Here is a 12,843-nt window from a genome sequence, read left to right as displayed (position 1 = left end):
AACAAATAACATGCAGGGGGAAAAAAAGAAAGAGGGTGTGTGAAAAGGCAACTGTTACAAATTAAAAGGGACTTAAGAAACATACCCAGTAATTATTTAGAGCTTTTTTTATATTCTGATCTGAACAAACTGTAAAAAGACACTTGGGAAAAATCAACATATATGGAGCTTTAGATGACATTAAGGAATTGTTATTAGTTTTGTTGGGTGTGCTAAGTGGTACCATAGTTAATTATTTTTAAAAAGCCCTTTTCTGTTAGGAACACATTGAACACATTATAGGTGAAATGATATATTGTCTGAGAATTAGTTTTAAATTCTCCAGCAAAAAGGAAAAAAAATAAGCGGGGAGGGAGGAATAGAGGACACAAAACTAGAACAAAGTTTTTAAAAGACTGAAATTAGGTGATGGTAAGTGGAGTTCATGATACAATTCTCTCTAATTTTGTGTATGCTTGAAAACACCCATAGTTAATATTTTTTAAATATCTCAACTTGCCACAAAGAATAATAATTCTTGCAATAAATGAACAATGAAATTTTAAAATTTTATGTTATTGAAATATAGTTGATTTACAGTGTTGTGTTAATTTCTGCTGTACAGCAAAGCGATTCAATTATGTATATATATATATATATATATATATATATATATATATATATACATATTCTCTTTCCTATTGTTTTCCATTATGGTTTATCACAGGATATTGACTATAGTTCCCTGGTTTACACAGTAGGACCTTGTTGTTTATCCATTCTATAGGTAATAGTTCGCAACTGCTAATCCCAACCTCCCACTCTGTCCCTCCCCCACCCACCCCCTTGGCAATCACAAGTCTTGAACAATGAATTTTAATAATAAAAAGAAGAAACCCTTTCTGAGCACCTCACCACCCCCCACCAATGTCATTCTCTCATCAAATTGTTTTACATTTTCACCTTTAGAGTTTTCATGCAACTTGGGTGTACTTTTGAGGCGGGGATATATATCTACAAAACATTTATTGATTAGTCCACCTTTCCCCCCACGTAATTATAACATCTCCTCAATCATATAACAAAGTCTCATAAATGTTTAGGTCTATTTTACATGCTCTCTTTGGACCTATTGAACTGTTCGTCTATCCTTGTGCTGGAATTATAATAGGTCTTAATATCTGGTAAGTCTAGCTCTTCTTGCCTTTTCTTTTCCCCCTAACTGCCAGACTATCAGAAGCAGCACCTGGAGATGGATGTAGAGGGCTATAGACTCTGCACTTTGCTAGGAGGCAGCAAATAGTTGAAACTTTGCTTTTACTCCCTTGGGGAGGGATGTGAATGTGTTGTGCATCATATCTGTTTCCACAATTATTTTGGTCAAATAAATAACTTTGGTTGATCAGCCAAAAGGCTCAACCATGGCAGAGAACTCAGTTTCTATTCTCTCTTTCTTCCTTAGTAAGAAAACCTCAGATTTTGGCTGGGCTTTCACTTCCCACTTTTCCTTACATTTCTGTATAACATGTTTAAATTCTGGTCGATGATGTGTGAGTGAAACAACTTCCAAGAAATGTCTCTAAGCAATTGCTGGCATGTGACCTTTGCCCGTTTTCTTTTTTGTCTATTCTTCCATCTTCTTTTCCCCCTATTAAATTATGCTTTAATAGTCTTTTCTTTCTTTGTACGGCAGATTTTTCTTTTTCTTTTATTTCTTTTTTTTTTTTTTGACTTAGCCTACTTTTTAAAAAAATTATTTATTTTTTTAATTGAAGTATAGTTGATTTTCTCTTCTTCCATCTTGATACCTAGAGCTCAGATGCGATGGTTGGAGTTTGGGCCTTTATCTTTGATCATGAGAACACGGTCTCATTGGGACAGACTGGGACCTGGGACCTGGGACTCTTTACTGCAGAGCTTGCACCTGGGCAAACGTCTCCTTGAGCAACAAAATACAAAGAGACTATGAGGGCCTAAAAATAACTGCATGCATGCACAGTTGGGGCAAATTATGGACAAGACACAAAAAGACCAAAAACTCAACTGCCACTTCTGAAGAACTGGGAGCAAAAACAGGGTGCCGGGAGCAAAAACAGGGTGCCGGGAGCAAAAGCAGGGTCCTACGCATGCCCCCTGCACACAACACCACCTAAGGGGTGGGCAGACCACCTCAGCCACCTCTCGGCCCGACCCCTGGACCATCCCTACCCTCACCCCATATAAGGACCCCCCCCTCGGGACGTGAGCAAGGGAACTTGTTACTTGTTTTCACTCCCTCCTGCTGTAGCAGGGGCCCCAATAAAGCCTCGTCTGAATTTCTTGTCTGGCCTCTTATCAATTGCTATTGATTAAGGAAGACCAAGGACCCTGCGTGGTAATGTCATCATAGAAATCATGGACCAAGAACACGGGCTACTATTGACTCCATGGCTCTCCCTCAGTGCCCTGGGGCTGCCTACCTCATTTACATAAGGGATCCCTAAGGAGCCCTGCGTTATTCGGGAGGTGAGTGTGAGGTGGGGGGGGGGGGGGGAAGAGAGGACACAGGGAGACTGGAGTTGTGCTAAAGAGTAATTTAATTTTTACCTGACACCTCATTTTCCCTTAATTAAATCCAGAAAGCCCGATGCAGAAACACACAAACCAAATTCCCCTCTGTGCAACCAAGTCTGCTGAAATGGGCTCAGTGTTCTGGGGAATCCGAGGTCAGATGCTTCACGGAGGCTCACCCCGGAGAAGCAAGTAAGGCAGTGACGTGGCAGGTTAGGACATCCGACTCCAGAACCGAGTTCCTTCAGCCTGGGGGGTCTTTGGGTGCGCTGGAAGTTATTTTCTCCAGATGCTGCCTCGTGTTTCAAAGGCACATTTTGAAGCCTCAGCAACTGATCAAAACGACTACTGAATATTGTTCTCTGTGTGTGAAAACTACAGTGGGATGGAGAGCCACAGGAAGTGCTCTGTTGACTTCTGAAGTTGGTCTTACACGCAGTTCTCCTTCTGGGACTCTTTCTCTCTCTCTTTTTTAATTGCAAACTCCTTCCTTCCTCCTCCCTAACCCCTAACAACCATCCCCCCCGCCACTGTCTCCCAGACTTGAAGCTCTGGCTCTGGTTTGTTAATAATGCATTGACATTCCCTTGGCAGTGAAAGATTCAGAACTTCTCACTGATTACTGATCAGAGTTGGAAACGTATTCACAATGAATGCTTGTTTGCTAAGTGTTTCAGGGGAAGAAAAAGAAATGCATGAAAGCAGCTAGCATGCGTTTGCCTAGGACTGGTCTCTAAATTATCTAGATTGTTGTCCAATTTAATATGAATTTGAATCCCAGCTAGAGAAGGGTGTTTTTGCACAACGAATCCAGTATCATCGGACCGTTTCAATAATGTGTCTGAATGTTCCTCTCACCCCCCCACATAAGCCCTCATTCCCCAACCCCATTGTTTATTGACTTTGATGGGAAAGGTAGTGAGGATGGAATTCAATTGAGAAAGTACCGAATTTCCCATCATCCTCTCATCCTCTGGCTGAATTGCTATGAGACCTTCCCAACTACAGCATTCTCTAGCATCACCTCTCTTTTGGTCAATTCTCCTCAGTTTTGCAGAAATGATCTTTCCGAAATCATGTATGTGATCAAGTGATTCCCTAACCTAGAATCCCTGTGCTGCTTCCCATGGTCAAAAAGCACCATTTAAGGCCTAAACCCCACCTGCTTCATCAGACGCATCTCCACCCAAGGAAATCTACATTAATCCATTAAATTTCTTGTCTCTCCTAGAATAAAACATACTCTTTCATGGCTCCTTTTTGAAAAGTGCTTGGAAAGATTAACTAACATGTCCAAAGCCACATAGCTTGGAAGGGATGGAGCTGGAATTCAAACACAAGCAATGACAATGGATCACATGCACTTTTCCACAGGTACTTTTATTTTTTAAGCTGGGAATTAAAATGTTTTTTTAAAAAATTGAGACATTTAAGAAAGGAAATAAATGTACATCTTCTGACTTTTGGTTTTGATGTCATAGCCATAGAGATGACCCTTTTAACCTACAGTTTCACTTTCTTCCTTTACGATCTGGCACAGTTTAATCCTCAAGGAAGAATTTCCCAATTATCTTCACCCAGTTTTCCCACATCTGCCTGAGAAACTCTGTTTAAATAATTCTGTCTAGCAATCATTGGTGCCTCTCTTTCTTTGGCTGTGTAAGAAATAAATGAGGACTAAATCTTGGTTAAAATGAATAAAAAGATAAATGTCTTCCATGAATTTCCCCTTTTCCTCCCGTCCTGGAGGAAAAGCAGCGAATTAATTTTTCTCCTTCCTCCTCACAGTAACTGAGGTTGTAACTAACACTCAATAAACGCTTTTTATCAAACTGGATCCTATCAGAGACGGAAGAGCTTCTAAATAATCTGCAATTCTCTCATCAAACTGTCAGACCCAATAAGTGCCAATAAAATTGGGAAGAGGAATTCAAGTCCATGGCTGAGTCCCAATGACATTTTCTTACAAAGATTCATAATAATAATCATCTCTGGGAGCCTTGGCTATTCATTTCCTATTGTTCTTTGTCGAAGGGCTGTTAGCTTTGGGTTTCACTTTGTTTTGTTTTGTTTGGTTTTTTCAAAAACAAAGAATAATACTCTGTGACTTTTGGAAAAAGCATGGAGTTAATGAAATGGTACCAAAAGGGATAGAAAAGAGGAACTACAAAGGACAAATGAAATTCTGTCCTTTTGAAACTTCAGTGGTGCCAAGTTTTATATTTTAACAAGCATAAACCATCCTTTGTCATGTCCAGAGGGGGAGAGGCTCATGGAAGAAGGAAAACAAAGTGATTCTTGTGACAGAACTGAACTCTTTCTCTCTTAAAAAGAAATCTGTGTTCCTTGTGAAATATTAGAAAATGTATATATGAAAAAAAGGTGGGAAATTTACATAATCTTGGACAAAAGGGAAAGAAGGGAAATATGTATTGTTTTCGATTTGGGTGGTCTCTTTTGTATTTGTCTAGAATGGGGGGGGGGGTAGATGGCCTTAACAGGGAAGAGAGACTTATCCAGGGGGCTATGAAGGTGGGGGACGAGGGGGTTCCATGAAATTTATTACCAAACTGAGTGGTATTTACCTGAGATGATACCATTCATCCTCTTCTTGAGGGTATACACCATCGTGTGCCTCTGATGTACGTTGGGTTCTCTGATCTGATCCTCATCATGCAAAGGCCAAAGGCTCTGCCTTCTGTCCCAATGTACACACAGCCGTTAATGCTGAAGCCCTGGGCTTCTCCAATCAATAGATGCCCCAGAGATGCTGGTGACTCTAGGACCTTCTTAGTGTCCTGGTTCCATGTGCCCACATTTTTGCTGCTTTTAGAAGAATATCCTTGCTTTCTTACAATTTCATCTTTGAATTTAAAAGGTTTCTAATAAATATTTCCTCTAGCATTTGCGTTTGGTATTGAGAGAGCTTCAGGATTGCCAGTCTGTTGATCGTATTTCCAAAAATGAAAGAGTTACAGGAGGGCTAGAAATCACACATTTGATGTTTGAATGTCTGTCTTATTCCCCACTACTTTCATATACAAACAAAGAAGACAAGCCAAAAAAAAAAAATGCCCTTTTGGAGATCAAGAGTCGTTAACATCACCATGTAATTATCTTTCTTCTGGAAAACAAGTGGAACATGAATTTTTATATTGTTATTAAGCAATCTAGGCAAACTGCAAGTCCCCTTTACAGAAAATGGGCTTCATCGTCGCACCAAGGAGGAGAATAGGTCAGACCTGTAACCTACCTGTTTAAAGTCTTTGTTTAGAAATTGTGCTTGCATGATATCATGATAATGTTTATGGAGTAAGCTGTCCTTCCCTGCTCCCAAATAAGTTAAGAGATATAATTGTTTATAACCATAATTTCTGCCCCAGGGAAGAAAATCAAATGAGTCAGAACATCTCCCAACTATCAGAACAGTTGCCCAGTTGCCCCTGCAAAAGATCAGCTATGTGGTCGCAGGAGAAATTTGTGTCCCCAGCTCCATCACTGAGAATGCCAAAGCCCCATCTATTCCTCCTGTTAAACATATAGAGTTAATATCTGAACTGAATGTTGAGTAGCATTCCACTAGATTTGACAAAGGGAATTTTAGGGCTTCCCTGGTGGTGCAGTGGTTAAGAATCTGCCTGCCAATGCAGGGGACACGGGTTCGAGCCCTGGTCTGGGAAGATCCCACATGCCGCGGAGCAACTAAGCCCGTGAGCCACAACTACTGAGCCTGTGCATCTGGAGCCTGTGCTCTGCAACAAGAGAGGCCGCGATAGTGAGAGGCCCGCGCACCGCGATGAAGAGTGGCCCCCACTCACCGCAACTGGAGAAAGCCCTCGCACAGAAACAAAGACCCAACACAGCCATAAATAAATAAATAAAAATTTTTTTTAAAAAAGGGAATTTTAATAAGTAATAAAGGGAACCTTTTGACCAGGGAGAGACTAGTCTAAGTTTTCTCTTAGAATTCTGAATTTCCCCATCTTTTAATGATGAAAAGAATTTTGAAAAAAGAGATTTAATCCCAGAGAGGAGAATTATCCCTAATTTTTAAGGCCCTGCATCCAGCTCTGCTCCACCACCAAAACACACACACCAACACACAAAGTAATGATGATCAGTTGCGTTATCTTCATGCCAAGATCCATTACGTGAGCTACAATTCCACATAAAAGTGTGTCCCTGGGTCTGTTCCACAGCTTCCAACATGTTGCATATGGTGCATTTTTCTCATTACAAGGGGCTAGTCCTGTCATGATAGTTTCACCTGATCATGATGTGCAATCTGGATGTTCCAGGTCCCTCTCTTTTCCGTGAATTTGGCGGGGAGGACACGAGTGGTTCTCAGAAGGTTTCCTCTTGCTCTCCTCTGACCTGCAGGATTCTCATGTATCTCCTGGGTGCTGGGGTCTCTGCCACTGTCCATATCCAATGCCAGCCTTGGCGTTTTCATGAAAATAAATTCTCCCATCTGCGTGGGATGGTTATCATTCTCTTTGACCACCCAGCATCTGAACCCTCATTCCTGTATCTGTAAAATTCTGCTCCAGATGAGTCTTGGTTAGAGGTAGCTTGCAACTTGGATTCGGGTCCAGGACCCAGGTTCTATAGCATAGAAATCTGACCTTCTTAGACGAAAGAAAGGACAACCTATGTCTGCAGCCAGCCCAGCACCTCATGTTAGGAGCCTTCATATTTTGTTTAGTCAGTGGAAGAATGTGTGTTGAAATCAGATGTCCAGTGTTTTCCTTATGGCCTTGAAATGATAGACATTCCGCAGTTGGTCCTTGACATCCGTTGGGCTAAGTGGGCTGTGCTGCCATGTGCCCACAATCCCCCAAAAGTTCCAACTATTCCCATCCCTCAGGTCTACCAGCTCTTTTCTTTCCTCCGATACTCATTTTGTCAAGCAATCCATGAAGGGCTTTGTTTGGGAGATATTACGGAGAAGGATAAGAACCAATTGAAATCTTTTATAAGGTTAAAATGTCTGTGAGTGAGGCTGTAAGAAGGGGGGATGTGAATTAAAGACCGAAAGAACTGCTGCTTCGAGATCTACTGAACACGCGAAGCCGAAAAGAGGGGTGTTCATCCAAGGGGAGACGGTCAGAAACCACTGCATAACTTTGCCCCAGCAGCCTTCCCTCTTCTGGACCGCAGGGTCCACCTAGGAATGATGGCTGAACATTCAGATCTTTCTTTAAGATCCCTATCCAGCTCTGACGCCGCACCTTCAAAAGGAAGAAAATGTCAGTCCATGATTTGTCTTTCACCCAGTGAAAAATCCTTTAACAGAAACCAAACAACAGGGCACAAGCAAGAATCGAGCCCTGTGATCATGGATGGGAAGCTGGGCCAAAAGAGGACTCAGCTGCTGGAACCCTATTAGCAGCAGCTCAGATTTCCTCGTTCCAGTGGTTGCAACACACTCAGGATTAGCTTTGCCCGCAGCCTGTGGTGAACGACTGTTTGTACAGTAACCGTCTGCTGTTATGCCGACAAAATGCCTGTAAAGACGACGCTCAGATTTCTAGGAGAGGCCACATATTCCCCCCATGGATGGCAAAGCCATTTAGAGAACAAAAAGTCTCTGGAATATGTCACCTAACACCCAATCCAAAATCGGGCTCTAAGTATCCATCGTGCCAACGCTAGCGGCGGCTGGCATCCTGCACCGTGAGACAGAACATCCGTATCCACCAGGGATTCCTGGCTCCATTCTCTCCCGCATCACTGTTCTGTTTTTTTATTCATTATTTTTTTTATTGACGTATACTTGATTTACAATGTTGTGTTAATTACTGCTGCACAGCAAAATGATTCAGTTATACATATACATACATTCTTTTTTAAAAATGTTCTTTTCCATTATGGTTTATCATAGGATATTGAATATAGTTCCCTGTGCTCTACAGTAGGACCTTGCCGTTTATCCATCCTATACATAAAAGCTTCCGTCTGCTGACCCCAACCTCTCACTCCATCCCCTCCCCCAACCCCCTCCCCCTTGGCAACCACCAGTCTGTCCTCTAGGTCCGTGATTCTGTTCCTGTTTCGTAGATAAGTCCTTTTGTGTCGTATTTTAGATTCCACATATAAGGGACCATCACTGTTCTATTCATCTCTTTCCCTTCATGCTTGCTTTCTTTGTTTGTAAGCTTTAAAAAGCCCTCCCAGGGACCTCCCTGGTGGTCCAGGGGTAAAGAATCCACCTACCAATGCAGGGGACGCGGGTTAGATCCCTGGCCGGGGAACTGAGATCCCACATGCCCTGGGGCAACTAAGCCCGCGCGCCACAACTACTGAGCCCACGTGCTCTGGAGCCCAAACCCCACATCTAGAGAAAAGCCCGCGCATCGCAGCGAAATATCCTGCCTGTCTCAACAAAGATCCTGCGTGCTGCAACTAAGACCTGATGAAGCCAAAAATAAATAAATAAAATACTAAAATTAAATTAAATTAAAAAATAAAAAGGCCTCATACTTCCCCAAGGGGAAGGAAATATTCAAAGTCTGACAAGATTCTATACCAAAGGTGATATGGAATTTGTTTTATTGCCAAGGGATTGATATCATATTATTTGTGAAAATTTCAGTGGCTTCTTATTGGCAGAGAAGAAAGTTCAAACTACTTTACATCATTGAAGCCCCCCTTTAAATGCCTCCAAGCTAGGTTGTTAGACTTATTCTCTCCTGGACTTCATTCTGGTCTTGCTTTAGCAAAATATAATGTTTTAACTTTTTTAGACCGTGGCTGGGCTTTTTCGGTCTTGATCATCTTCGCTCACATGCCTGCTGCAGCCAGAACGCCCATCCTTCATTTCTGTTCATTGGCATCATCTTTGTGGTTTAAAGTACAGACTAAGTACTGCTTTCTTTACTGAGTCCCCAGCAGTCTTTTCTCTTATTTATTCCCTTAAAATTCTGCTTTGTAGCTCCATGATTTGGGTATACTTTGCCCTCTCCTAGTAGACTATAAGCTTATTGAAAATAAGAGCTGTATCTTATTCACATTTCTATTCCTCCTGGTGCCTAGGACAGAGTAGGTCCCAATGACTACTTTTTAAACCACTGTTTGCGTTTTTTGAGTTCGAAATTTAATTTTGATCCAAGAAACTCTCTTGGTAGACTTGTAATTCGGGGATGTTGAAAATACATGGAGTTCACTTTCATTCTTTTGACTGATAGAATGAAATAAAACTGTGAGGACAAACACTTCAAGTTCTTTTTTTAGTACCTGTATATATATTTGAGCTAAATATGCTTTAAAGGTAATTATGTTCTTGTAGGCTTAGAGTTTAGTAAGTTAGTAACTTAAAGCAAGTTGAGTCAGAAGCAAGTTGTAAATTTTAGAGGGGAGCTTCAGGGCTTAGGTGTAAAGAAAATCACTCCTTTCTGATTGAGAATATAATTATGAAGATTCACATAGCAATGCAGAAAAAGACCATAATCTTCAGTCTTGAGGCTCTGCCAACTTGCATGAAAGAGAAAAGTTGAGTCTAAAAGGCGCAGCAGATAAAAGCTTCTGAGGAATCAGAGAGGAAAAGATAACCAGAAAGAGACAACAATAGGTGATTCTTATTGAAAAGAGCCAGAGGGACCCAGAGCGGCCACAAGAGGTGTGAGGCCTGAGAGAATTTAAAGATCAAGGAGAAAGCTCCCTGTTTGTACGTAGATGTTCTCATTTCTCAAAGATAGGCCTAGGAATGTGTCTTTTTCAAGACAATGTCTTTTCGTGTTTATCACTAGCCTTTTTAAGAATGTTCTTTTTTCCTACCTATTGGAAAAGCTCTCCGAAAATTCCCATCCCAAGAACATAAATTTAAATGACTGGGCTGTTTCCAAAATTTGGATGAGCATAAGAATGACAAGAGAAAAAGAAGAGCCATCTGTGATAATATTCTTAAAGACCTACATTCACCTTCCCCCTATAATTATGTATCAAGGGTTTAACAGAAGTGGAATTAGAGCTGCCTGTAATATACAAACACGTATTGGGTATCCCGATATGAAAACACGGCGAGGCCCTTACTAACAGGGGAGATGCATTGTGGCAAAAACAAAAACAAAGATAAAAACCTCAGAAAACCCTTGTGGTCCAAAATATTGATTCTAGAGGTAGAAATACTAAAGGAGGTACGTGGATCCTTTCCAGAATGCCAGAAAAGGCGATACACTATGATCCCAAATCTCTGAGGTGCACCCAGCTGCTCGAATATCTAATACACCTCCCAGAGTACCATTAAATAGTACGGTAGGCATGTACTCATAGGCTGCCCCTTACATCAAAATCAGTACCTTCCCTCTCTCTTTGGATAAGCACGATAACTTGGCTGATGAGCCCTGATGCTCCTTTAAGCCAATAGGAATGTACACTTACAATCACGTATACCATTCCAGTTCTTTTGATTGTCTGTGGAACTTCTAGACATCATTGCCCACAGCCAGAGATGCCTGCAGGGTCAAGTTGTGGGAAGATGGCCTGTAGAAGCTTACAGTTGAATTTAAGAAAGGAAGATTCTCCATGAAATATTTTTAAAATATTTATTCAACGTAGCAGATGCTAATTTTACAATGGGAGTAAGTGCCGGGCAGCAATGGTGTTATAAATGATGTGTATTTTTTAACTCTTACCTCTATCACTTAGAAACCTTGCAGTTTGGGTCAACTTTCTTAACAAGTGACGCCTTTGCTTCCTCATCTGTGAAATATGGTGGGTAACAGTACCCACTTTGCAGGGTAGGGGTATCTGATGGCATACAATGTGGGTAAAGTATACAGCAGGTGATCAATAAATGGTGGCTGTCGTTACTGTAGTTGCTGAAATACAGTTGAGATGATGGTGGGGCAGATGCATTTGGAGAGGAAGGGTGTGGAGGCTGAGCAAGGGCTGAGTTGATTCAGACAGAGAAGCAAACAGAGGGCATCCTGGAAGACTCCCTGGAAGAGGAGGAGGACATAGCAGTGGGAGAGGCAGAAATACAAGTCAAATGCCTGGGGTTGTGAGATGAACTTCTGGCTGGAACAAGAGCTTTGAACAGGAAATAAGGGTTGTGTATGAAGGGAGCAGAATAGAGGGGAAGAAGGAGGTGGGGGTCAGGATGACTTTGAATCCCAAATGCAATAGTTTGTTCTTTCTCCTAGAGGTGATGGCCAGCCACTGGGTGATTTTCAGTCCAGGAAAAAAAAAAATGATAAAAGCTGTATTTTGGAAAAATCACTCATAAACATAGGTAGGTTGGATTGGAATAAGAGCCGTCAAGCACTGGGAGACTATGGGGATGGCTCATCGGGGGGGGATCCAGGTGGGAAGGACAGAGGGAAGGAAGATTCAACTGAGCCTGGTAGCTGATTGCATAAGGAAAAGAGTAGGAGCAAGATTTCAAATCCAGGTGACGAAGGGAATGATTATGTTGGTCCCATGGACAGAAAGATGGCGGTCCAAAAGGGCATTCGTGTGGATAGGAAGAAAAGGGATGTGAACAAAAGCTCTCCAAGAGCACCTGCTCGGGTCTCTTTATTAGAGCTAATAACAGTCTTTACATCTGAGCTCCCTCTATGCCTCCGACCCCATGTTCAATGTTTTCCCCAGATTATCTCCTTTCACCCTCACAAAACTAGTCATTGAGAATTACTCTTATTATTCCCAGTTTACAATAAGGAAAGTAAGGATAACAAGGATGGAGTGACTTGCCCAATATTATAAGACCACTAAGTAGACAACCAGGGTTCTAACCCAGAACTCAACTCTTCCCCATCCTGCCTTCCTGAACTGCTGGGTTGCAATTAGTGTTGTGTTGACCACATTCTATGCTCAGATTTCTAAGATCCTGGAACACAGCTTAATTCGTGTAGAATTGAGTGAGCAGGTTGAAGCCATAAAGGCAATGGGTTTGTTGTAAGGGGGATGTAGAGGAAAGAGGAAGGGATTGAAAACTGGCCGTTAGAATGTGTCCACGTATCGTGCATGGACTTGGAGTCAGGAAGCCTGGGTTAACTTAGCTCCACTTATTAGCAACTCGCTGCACTTTAATTTTCTCCTCCTCAATAGGCTGATAACGTCGTCCCCTCATAAAGCTTTGAAACTCAGAAATAATAGAGATGAACCTGTTTCGTGACCAGTAAAGCAATTTACAAATATCAGCTGTTATGGGGAATTTGAGTGCAGGACGAGGAACCATTGAAGGTTACAGGGACAGAACACTAGGACCACAGCACATTGTATCTTGGATGCTGAGGATGGAGAGTTTCAAGAGAGAGGACACTCACGGGTTAAAAGTGATGCGAAAATGTTGGTGACCAGTAGATCTTTGGT

General features: G+C 41.8%; 1 long non-coding RNA gene across 2 annotated transcripts in view; it reads left to right on the top strand.

The window, feature by feature from the left end:
- The window catches only part of LOC132355723 (uncharacterized), a 223,251-nt gene that overhangs the window by 148,974 nt on the left and 61,434 nt on the right, over positions 1 to 12,843 (top strand). Inside the window, exon 5 of one of the 2 annotated variants that reach the window (XR_009499685.1) lies at positions 3,761 to 3,903. This is a non-coding gene — a long non-coding RNA (uncharacterized LOC132355723). Of the gene's footprint in view, positions 1 to 1,791; positions 2,277 to 3,760; positions 3,904 to 12,843 lie in introns of those variants that run through there. The other variant, XR_009499686.1, reaches the window with a different exon arrangement.

The sequence above is a fragment of the Balaenoptera ricei genome, chromosome 20 (assembly GCF_028023285.1).
Source record: "Balaenoptera ricei isolate mBalRic1 chromosome 20, mBalRic1.hap2, whole genome shotgun sequence".
NCBI lineage: Eukaryota > Metazoa > Chordata > Mammalia > Artiodactyla > Balaenopteridae > Balaenoptera > Balaenoptera ricei.
The sequence above is the reverse complement of the archived record's forward strand: the minus strand, read 5'-3'. Positions and strand labels throughout refer to the sequence as shown.